Raw genomic sequence first — 11201 nt, 5'->3', positions numbered from 1 at the left:
CTAGCTCAGTTGGCCCTGAATTGGTTTGGAGTTTGAGTCCTCTCACCAGCATTTTCTTTTTGCCTCAAACGGGATAAGTGGGCTGGATTCATTGGGCCGCAATGAACTGGCATGTTGCGTCAGGTAGCATTAACGCTCAACTGACTTTTTGATTCAACCCCACCTGTAATGACGCTTTATCCTTTATCTCTCTCTCCTTTCTCTCGATCCCTGCTGATGCAGAGCACCCGACACCGACCCAACCTCGCCCCACGGCTCCTCCAGCCAGCCCTGTTGGCGCTGCCTCCTCGCCGCACCTCAACTCTATTGTGGATTCTATCTTCTCTCAAGAAGATAAGGGAGACACATGGACACAAGAGGTTTGATGCCGAGCTGCCTCTCGCAGCCTAGGGCTTTTCTCTACACTATCCTCCTTGTCTTGTTGCCAAAGCAAAGTGATTACACACTTGAATACACAGACGCACACACGGCCAACCATCACGCCAGGCCACCACGCGCGCACTAACCGGCCACCACACTCGGCCACTACCTCACGTACCTACACACACACAAACTTGGCCGGCACACTCGGCCACTAACGCCACGGCCTAACTAACTCATGCATGGACTCTCATGACCAGCGCGTGGTGGCATCATATTCTCAACTGCCAGACGCCCAGCCATGCATGCAATAACAAATTAATCAAAATATCTTGACTCAAACTAAATGTCTAGCCGACCAGGCTCCAACTGCCTGCAGACTTGGCGCATCACACGGTCATGCCACCTTGCGTAGCACCGCAGTCTCACAACCTCGTCGGCATCTCACCGTGTCCCCTGTATCACACAATGGCCTGGCATCTCGCCTTCCCCGCGCATCTCCATTGAAACTTTGCCGGCTCACGACTATGTTACATGAACGTCTAACTACATGCAAAACTGATACTAATATGCAGATACATAATCAAGATTGAAAAGGCTAACAGGCCGCCATCTTCGGCCGACGACCCGATGGATCTCACCGGACCGGCTGCACCCTGCTCGCCACGTCGCAGATGCACCCGGCCTGGCGACCGCAGCTCCCAGCGTGCGTGCTAGCTGGTGGTTGTCGCGGGCGTGCGAGCTAGCAAGCCGCTGGCCAAGGCGTGCTACCTAGCTAGCCGTCGCATGCGTGCGTGCTAGCTAGCGGGTTTCCACCAAGTGCGCGCACCCAGCCGTGTGCTGACCGGCGTGCCGTGCGTTGTGCGGCCGCGGTGTGAACAGCCGCCAGCTGCCGCGCGTGCTGTTCACAATCTGGCTGCTGCTGCCGGTCGTTCCCGAAGGATAGGAGCTCTCAGACCCACGTATGTTGCTGCTGCGTGCACGATTTGCATGTGTGTGTGCTGCGTGTGGGTCGCCGACGGACACAGACGGGAGCCACGCGGTGGGCTGCGCCGGCGAGCCCGAGCTCGCACCCTCCGGGCGGCTCGGATGTTCCGGTGTGAGCGCGTCGTCCGTGCAAACAGCTCGGCGTCCGGTTTCGCTAGGAACGCGCTCTGCGGCGAGGGCACCGGCTCCAGCTTCGGCGAGATGGGCCCATGCGCTGCTGTCGCAGCGCTGCAACTGCGGCTCCACTGTCGCCTCGGTCTACTGGTCGCTGGGCGTGCGTGCTGGCCCGTCGGAGATGTATGAAAGACTTTGTACGTCGGCTAATCGCATCATTTATTTTCAAATATTTTTGGCTTGGTTGGCTGTTCGTCCGAGCCCCAGTAAAGTATGTCAATTCTGCACGAGGAGTCCATCGTGTCCTTTTTCCAATCGGAGCTATATGTATACTACTCTTAAATTTCAGCCGTCAATCTTTATGGTTAATATAAAATCAACGAATATAAAAAAATGACTTATGAAAAACCATAAAATCTTCCGTCCTTTATTATTAGATATAGATTATAGTACATATGCCCGTGCGTTGCAACAGGAAAGAAAATTAGGGTTATGTGCAATCACAATGGTTCATAGAAACGCTAGTTGTCCCACCCATATATCTTTACCTACTAATAAACCAACGGTGAGCGCGGCCGTACGTCATCGACGTTTTTGCAGAAAAGTCCCTCTGTTTTTTCGAATTCAACCCGCAGTCCTTTTTAAGTCATTAAATTGAGATACCATTTCGTTTTTGCAAAAGCAACCCTGTACTTTAGTATATTCAACCCGCGGTCCATACGTCTGATTTTATTAATTGAGAACGGATCAACTCAGCGGCTCGAGCTTGCAGGGGCTTGGGGCAGATCCGGAGGCGGGGGTCGCCGGTGACGACGAGGAAGGCCTGAGCACGGGCGGATCCATGGCATCCGCGGCTCCTCGGCACAAAGGAGACAGGGAGGCGAGGGAGAGAAGAAGGAAGAAAGGAGGGGTTGTGCAGCGACCTAGCGAGGAGCTCGCCGGAGCTGGGCGAAGGCGGACTGGCGCGGGAGACGGAGGGGTCCGGCGCGGCGGCGCGAAGTCCTTGCAGGTGGAGGCAGGCGTCGAAGCAGAGGACGAGAGGATCCCCGGCCTAATTGTGGCGTGCAGTCAGCTTCCCCGATCCATCCTCCTACCCATCCGACCCTTCCTCGATGGCCCGCGTGCGACGAGGCCCTACGCGGGGTAAGAAGGGGGATCACGCGAGGTGGAGCACTCCAGCCCCCTCCTAGCCCTACCACGGTGAGGCCTCCTTTCCCTCTCTCCCTGCCTGAGCCATAGGCTGGCGGCGCTGAGGTCGATCTGCTCATGCACACACGGTTGTTGTGACATGGTGACAGCCACGCCCCACTTTTTCTTCCAGTTCCTTGTTTTTGTGGTGGATGCATCCATGATTATTTGTTTCAACGATTGATTTTCAGTTTAGTCAATCAAACCCATTCCGATGCTGCTCTTTTACTTGTACAAATAAACTATTGTTCACTAAACTGAGCAGCTAGCTACTGGTGTCTCAAAGATTAAGCGCAGGTTGGTACTTATGGGCAGGCCTGCCTCAAGTAGAGGAAGAAGAGGAGGCCTGAAAGAGAGAGGCCGCAAGGTAGAAGCCTTTTGATTAGGAGGTAGTCCAGCAAGTTGGACGAACTGCTGATAAAGAGATAATTCTATTCTGAATTTTTATCTGAAAAGCAGGATTGGATCACGGATGTATGTTGGCTATGTCTCTCACGGTGTGTGGAACCAGTTTGGTTCATTTCATCTTGTTTGTTGACATTGATGGTGTTGTCCATTGGTTTAACAGAAATTTTATCTGAAATTTTATCTGAAAAGCAGGATTGGTTAATTTCATCTTGTTTGTTGACATTTATGGTGTTGTCCATTGGTTTAACAGAAATTTGTTGAAGCTAAAGATGAAGAGGAACTCGTGGAAGAGGAAAAGAAATGACATGGTAGAAATTCATTCACACATATCAGGGTCATAGTGAGAGGATTGATCTGCTTGATTTGCTCCTGATGGTCGGTGGATTGTTTCTGGTAGAGCTGAGAGTTCTGTGAAGGTAAGATTTTGATCCAGCCTATTAAGCAGTACCACACAAATTATAGGAGAATCTATTGTTTGGTCCAACCTATAAAGGTGCCATATATGCTCAGTTGCTCACAACAGTGCTAATATTAACAAGGTGAATAAACTCATGCTCTAGCGGAGGATATCCTTTATATTTTGGGGGTCACTGATTGTTGATTTGACAGGTGGAAAGCTCTTGCATGACTTTAGCTACCTGAAGGTCCGCTTAAACTGTTCAGGTTTTCTTCCCCAGGAGTTTTTACTAGCCACATGTCAGATGGTGATAGTACGTTATACAACCTATACAAAAACATAAGATGTGTTCCCGGATAACATCTTTCCTCCAAAATAATTTACATATCATCTAGACTTGGTTAGTTGTAACTTTTGCTTTCTGTTCTTTCCACAAGCTTCTGTAGGTTCAAATTATAATTGTTAAATTTTGGGACCTTAAGACTTTTTAGTTGATTGCATCCTCTAGACCGGGAGGTATAATAGCATCTCCTAATTGTCTAATTGATGATTCAGAAAGCTCTGGCTCTACTCATGTATATTCAGATTGTGAAGTACTCCTTCTATAAAGAAATATAGGAGCGTTTAGTTCTATAAAACATATTTATATGCAGTTATCCAACAAATTTATGTCCTAAAATCTTACAACTTCTCTTAAGCTGTATTTGATCATAACCTTGGCTTAAATGGAAATTAATTTCAACCTCAAATTTGGTGATTTTTTGAATGGGCACAACTGTGTCGGTAGAGGTTGACAGTTATGAATTTTGTGATAATCTTCGATTATACTGTTATATATAGCACTTTCCTGTTATATGGTTCACATTCTCTGAGCCAATTCACAATGACCATTCCAAATTTGGGCCTTGCGTTTTTAAATTATTTTGTAACATTTTGGTTGATCTTTGATACTGCTCCTTAATTTTTTACATTGACTGGTGTAGAACTAAATGAGTGTTGCCATTCAAGGGAAGCCCCAAGCTTTAAAACACTATATGAATGTTGTTAGCTCGGTCCTTCACAAATAAGTCCCTTGATGTGTGTCATCTGTCATTGCGTATAACATCTGGTCTTTCTATTTTTCATTGATTTTTCTTCTCCTGGTGCACTGAATCTGCAAGGGCGTGTAGACGGCAGGATGAGCAGCAGCATACCGGTGGTAAGACAGGGCGTGTTGGCGTACGCGAAGCAGCCATGCATGAATCTTGGCGGCGGATGCTTGCTGGCCGTAGTAGCAGCATCAATTCAAGCTGGGAGGCGGGAAGCTGGAGTAGCCGGAACGATTGGTCGTCCATTAGGCATCAACCCAACTCCACCGTACTCCCTTTTCTTTCCATAACCAATTCTTTGGAGCAGACATGTGGGTACAGTTACATAGCCTGAAGATTGTTTGCTTTTTTTGGCTAGTTCAGATTTAGATTTCTCAGATTTTCACTATTTGATCAATCGATCCATGTAGATCTCATTGACATGGTTTGTCGAATGTACCTTTCAGCATTTACCCTGATTAGTTAAATGCCTAGCTGGTGATAAGAGGAAGAGGATGATCAGGAAAGCATGGAGTTGAGCGAATCAGTACAGGAAGAAAGGTCGTTCAGGAATAAATAGTAGAGGAAGAAAGGGAGGAGCAGCACTGCAGCAGTCAAGGTTGGGCTTGGTGGCCTCGACGCCTATGACCTCCTCTATGCCAAGCCTCGCATCACCCAGTTATTATGTTATCTGCTTCCATGCATTTACTGGTGTATAGAAATATGATTATCTGATGTATGACTTAGCTGAGTTCCCTCTTTATGTAACAAGGCTCTCTTTTAAAGTTGTTCGCTGTCCTCATTCCTCGTGATCTCTGAATCAGTATTTAGTTGATAACTGTGGCAACAAAGGATCGTTTGCAAACAAGGTTCTCACCCCTTATATTTATTTTGGCATGGAAAAGCACTGTGATTAAATCTGTTGAGTATGCTCTTATAGCAGACTAGCAGTAAGCTTCATATGAATGGACCTTGAATGTTGTTATTGATAAAGAACTGAATATAAGACACGTTTACAATTATGTGAGGAAGCGAGCATCGATTATAAGGAGGTAGAGATGTGCATGGTGGAGCTGGCGGTATAAGAGAACCGCGAGTAGCCGAGTACCAACTGCAGCGGCTTGGCTGCGTCTGAAAGTGGTAGCAATTCCGGGTCAGCAAGGCTCACGCGCGCCAAGATGGAAAGCATCGACCACGACGCCGACATGTACAGCGCCGCCGGCTCCGATGGGAGCGGGCTTCCGGAGCATCACAAGGAGCTAATTAAGGAGCCACATTGCGTTAGTATTGCAGCGCACCAGACATGATTAATTTTTCTATGAGCCAGGTTCAATTAATTAGTATTTTCTTTTAGGTATTCTTAGTGCAAAAATGTCAAAAAAGTGGATGAGCTACCAGGTAAAACCGTAACAACAGTATATTTTCAACTCAAGCCTTTTGAAAAAAAATAGTCACAATTATCTTCCGTGTGCATGTAAATTTCCATGAAAATTGATGAGCTTTGTGCGACATTTAAAAAAAATCATGATTTTTTTTCTGGAGCATTAAAACATCAATCATAAAAAACATTTTCTTGAAGCAAATTTACAAGTTCTTGAAGCATCATGAATATGTACACTATCAAACAATCCATTTGGCATGTCAATCTTTTTTGTGAATTTAAATAAGAACCTTTTCCTTCGCTAAATAGCTTCAACATGGAGACTCTAATAGAGTAAACTATATTTTGCGACTGGGTGGACAATTTGGACGTGATAGTAGGAGAGAAACCACACAAGAAATAGAACAAAAACTTGACCGATAAGAAGGAATGATGTCCAACAAAAATATGGTGATAACGCATGAATACCGGTGCTGGTCGACCGATTCAAAGGTTCCCTAGTAAAATGAATAGATACCAGACATAAATACTCTATGACATTTCTGCTACTGTTATTACATACCATACAATTACAAGCTCGAAAATGCTGTGAGAAACGGGCAACACAAAATCATATGGCAAAAAACCTAGAAAGCCTATGCGTGCTCAGTATTGTGGATAAACATCATAGCTACACTACTATGCTTAGATCGCACATAATAGTTGGAAGTGGTTTGCATATAATCAAACAATATGTTTGTGCATGAAGTTATTTGTTTTTTAAAATTAATGATATAGTAGTTGAATGCATAGTATGATATAAATCATTGAACTTTTTTTAAAAGAGAAATACGGTACCAGCAAGCTCCACGTCGGTATCGGTCTACGTAATCATATATCAATGGCAAATTTTAACATGCTCCCACTTACCCCCTCTTTTTACATGTGAGGTAAGAAGGTAAGAGTTAATCAGACCATCAATTAATGAGATCAACGGCTCAGATATATTATATACTCTTACCTCTCATGTGAAATGATGAGGTAAGAGGGAGCATGTTAAAACTGCTCTATATCAATGACACAGGGGAGTTGGGTTTGAATTTGATGAATAAAGCAAAATAAGATCATGCAATCGGATTTGATGCATTAATTGAAGGTGAAAATTGTGGACAAACAATTAAAAGAAAGTAACCCGGGACTACAACTAGATTTGTTTCATAGTGGGAATGGCAGATGAAAGAATGTCACTTAAGAAAAATATCATAACTTCATGGCTAAAGAGACTTGGAGAAGAGCAAGAAAGTGAAAAAAAAATCTACATGTATTTAAGTAATATATGTACATCAAGGTAGCCCTCAATTCATACATTAATAGCTATAAATATGCATTTCCTTTTCAAACTATCATATTTAATTAACGAATGTTTCCACGTGAGAATTCTCAAAAGTTCTTTTATCTTTATACCACAACTGCACAGCCAAATTATCTCACCTTGAGCATTCTGTTCTTTTAATAAAAGTGTGATTTTTTCTATCCCGATGCAACGCATGGGCATATTTACTAGTATTAATGAAACGGTGATTGTCCCGTTCACCTAAACATCTAATAGTACTACCGATCGCAGGGAGGCGCACGTGAGGTCTAGAAGAAATACATATCAGCCGCACAATCACAAAAGGAGCCATAGCGTAGTTGGGAGTTCCACATAAGATCATCGATGCATAGCGTAGTTGGGATTTATTTTTTTGCGAGGGCGTAGTTGGGAGTTCCACGTAAGGTCATTGGTGCCTATTAGACGCCCAGACCACGGACAGTCATCTGGACATCGCCGGCTAGCCATGCTTCGCTTGATGCAAGGACGTTTTTTGCCCGTACAACATGAAATATCCATGCATCTGTTTCTTGGTATAATTAAAATTTTCATCCACGCAGAGGCCTAGTGAAACAACGGGAGGAACCCGTCAGGCTGGGGCCCAACCCAGCAACGTGGAAACTCAATCTGGCGTGGGCTTCGACTTTGCCTGGGCTCTTTAACCAGCGTCACAGATAACAAAATCTATTGAGAAAATAACTTCACTTTAGAATCTGTCATGTTGTTTGGCTGGATGGCAACCCCTGGGTTGTGTCATGTATAGGTCGTGTGTTTGACTCCTGGTTTTGGCCATTATTTTTTAGTCTTCAGTAGACTCCCGGTTTCGTTCGTACGTCCCGTTTCACTGGTTTGCACAAATATATATTCCTCCAATGGACGTACAAAACTAAAAAACCAAGACGGGACGAAACAAAGCGGAGCCAAACGAAGAATACCTATTCCCTTTAATAGTAGGTATAGATATAGATATAGATTATATTATTATTATATTATTATTATTATTATTATTATTACTATTATTATTAGGTAAAGATAAAGATAAAGATTCACTGGCCATCGTGTTTTGTTCATGTACATAGTTATCCCTTTAGATACAACAAGTGCACAAGCATCCGACTGACTTGAGCCTTCTACTTCCACTTGGGAGACCCAAGTTTGAACCCCGTAAGTGCCATCTTAGTAGATGGGTGGCACAGTGTTGCAATTTCGGCCTGGCTATTTTCCTTTTAACATTTCTTTTTTTGGCAAATTCAAATGCTTTTCAAAACATTCATATCTTTCAAACCCTAACTTCAAATTTAGAATATTAGATATGGAAATAGCTTAGAAAAATGCTTAGATTCCAAATATGATATTATCTTTCATGTTAATCTTGTCTAAAATTATGTTTATGTTGCACCTTTAATTAATACTTTTCTTTATATGGGGTATTTTGAAAATGTTTATTCGTTATGCATGTCCTTACAGATTGATTGTTTTCGATGGAGATATGTAAGATATTTGCAACCAAATTAAGTCTTGATTTGGATTAAGTCAACACCGAGAGAGCCCCGCCGCCACCATCCCTGGGCACACGCGGCTTCACCGGCGTCCCCTCCGGCGACGGCAAAGCAGGAGAGGGGAGGCGGGGAAGACCCGGTGGCGACGCAATTAGGGTTGCCCCCGAGTCGCCAGAGCAGGCAACGCGGGGGGGAGGGGGGGGGGGGTACACCAGGTGGTGGTTGTTGTTGTTCATCATCATTATTATGGGGTTCAGATGCAGCTGCATAATGGCAAATAAGTAACATGAAGGACCGGAACAATCAAGTAATTTCTTTATATTACATTTATTTGTTATTTATTTCCACTAGTTGAAAAAGGCCCATTTGTCGGTACTAATGCCCAGTACCATTAGTCCCGGTTCTTATACGAACCGGGACAGATGGGCCTCCACGTGGCCGCTGCGGCTTGCCCAGGCAGGGGGGCCTTTTGTCCCGGTTGGTAGCACCAACCGGGGCCAAAAGGCGTCCACGCGTCAGCAGTTCAGGGGCTGAGATTTTTGCTTTTTTTAAGGGGGGGAGGGGTTTGGGGGTTTTGGGAGTTTTGTAGGGTTAATTTAGGGGTTTCATATATTGTGTTAGCTAGCTAACAGAAAGAAGTGTCCTCTCTTATCTCCGTGCTTGGTCGACGCTACATACTATACGTATAGAGAGAGGACTCGACACGCTAGCTAGTAAGAAAATGAAGGAAACCATTAAGTATCGAAGATCGTCATGAACATATACAGAGAGAAGTGATCGACCTCTCCTTCTCCGAGAGATTGGTCGAATTAACAACAAGTTTTCGTATATCTATCCGACGATTACAATATAATCCCCTAGCATATGAACTCAAGTTCCACATGGTATTCTCCGGTTTTATTAATGACATGGTCAAGAAAGAATCCCGCCAATTCCTCTTGAATTGCTTTCATGCGATCTTGTGGTAGGAGTTCATACCGCATCCGCCACGTCTAATTTGAAGAAGGGGGTCAATACATATATATGAATGAAACTCTTGATAATAAAATGAAATTGTGAATATTATTGCTTACACACTTCAAATTGTCTTTTAGAGTAGCGCCGCTTAGTCTTGCACGTCGCGTTGTAAATGAACTCGCAAACGTAGTATCCATAGTAATTATTTCCGGGTTCCTGCCACAAGCACTTTACGAGAAATAGAGGTCAATCAAACTGATAATGAAGCATTATAAATGGCATTGATGAAAGTAGCTAGAATCAATGGGAGATGCGCGGAAGTATAGGTAGCTAGTAGTACTTACTTTCGGGTGTGTCCATCGCAGCTTCTTCGGCAGTCCTGGAACTTCTGGGGTGAACTTTTTCCAACACCTGGAAGACAAAGAAAATAATTAGTACTTGATATCAGGAAATGAACAAAGTTGCCGATATGATGCGATAATGATCGATTGAACTTACTTCTCGAGCAGTTTATTCATGTCCGCATACTCCTCGGGATCTTTTCATCTCGAGTCTAAAACGGTTACTAGTCCCTGCTCAAACTTGATCTCTAGGAGAATATAGTGGAACCTGCGCACGCATGCATAACTCATCGATTACATTACTATAACCTCGAGTAACAAGGGAAACCGAATATGCATAAGACAGTAACACTCACTTGAAGTTGTAAGGAAAGGGTATTTTATCTTTGTTTTGATTTATTATCAACGATTGTAGCAAGTTGGCCTCGGTTTCTTTGGGCTGCCATTTAAGGTAGAATTGGTCTATGAGATTTGTGTTAATGAACCCAATATCATAGATTTCTGCTTTTCTGCATTCGACGATCTTCAATCTGCAAAATATAGTGAGGATAATTATATATACATGCAATAAAAGAGCTGAGCTATATATAGAGACTTAATGACAGAAGTAGTACTTACAGACAGTAGCAAGTGACCGTTAATTTATCGAGGGCCTTTTGATTGAAAAACTGGAAGAACTCCTCAAATGGAACAGACAACATATCAGTTCCAACGAGGTTGTGCTCCTCTTTAATTCTCAGCGTCAATGTATCCTTCCCAGACTCTCTGCAGGTTTTCATGTACCAATCATAGAATCTTCGCAACATCGTTGTTAGAAGAGTTTCATCTTTGACGAGAGGCTTCCCGTACTAGTATTTGTGTTCGTCCACCTCCATGAAATCATAATGTGCATCGTCGGGTTCGTAATCTCCAAGATTTGTACCGGGCAAAATCAACGGATGATTAGCGACGATATCGCTAGACACCTTGAGCGATGGCAACGATTGGTTCGCTTGTTCGCCGAGCTGGGCAATTTGTTTCTGAGCTCGTCGTTCTGCTAACCTTTGATCACTGCAAGTACTTCCCGACCGCGAAGCTTCGACATATGACCTTTCAATAATGCTCATTGTTGTTTTTCGGTGGAGACGGTGGTGGTTTCTTCAGAGATTCAA

General features: G+C 43.9%; 1 long non-coding RNA gene across 1 annotated transcript; it reads left to right on the top strand.

The window, feature by feature from the left end:
- Positions 1-2216: 2216 nt before the first annotated feature.
- Positions 2217-5441, top strand: LOC123166169 (uncharacterized). The gene is made up of 2 exons (XR_006483386.1): positions 2217-4853; positions 4989-5441. It is a non-coding gene; the product is annotated as an uncharacterized lncRNA (long non-coding RNA).
- The last annotated feature ends 5760 nt before the right edge of the window (positions 5442-11201 follow it).

This window comes from Triticum aestivum, chromosome 7D (genome assembly GCF_018294505.1).
Source record: "Triticum aestivum cultivar Chinese Spring chromosome 7D, IWGSC CS RefSeq v2.1, whole genome shotgun sequence".
Classification (NCBI taxonomy): Eukaryota; Viridiplantae; Streptophyta; class Magnoliopsida; order Poales; family Poaceae; genus Triticum; species Triticum aestivum.
The sequence above is the reverse complement of the archived record's forward strand: the minus strand, read 5'-3'. Positions and strand labels throughout refer to the sequence as shown.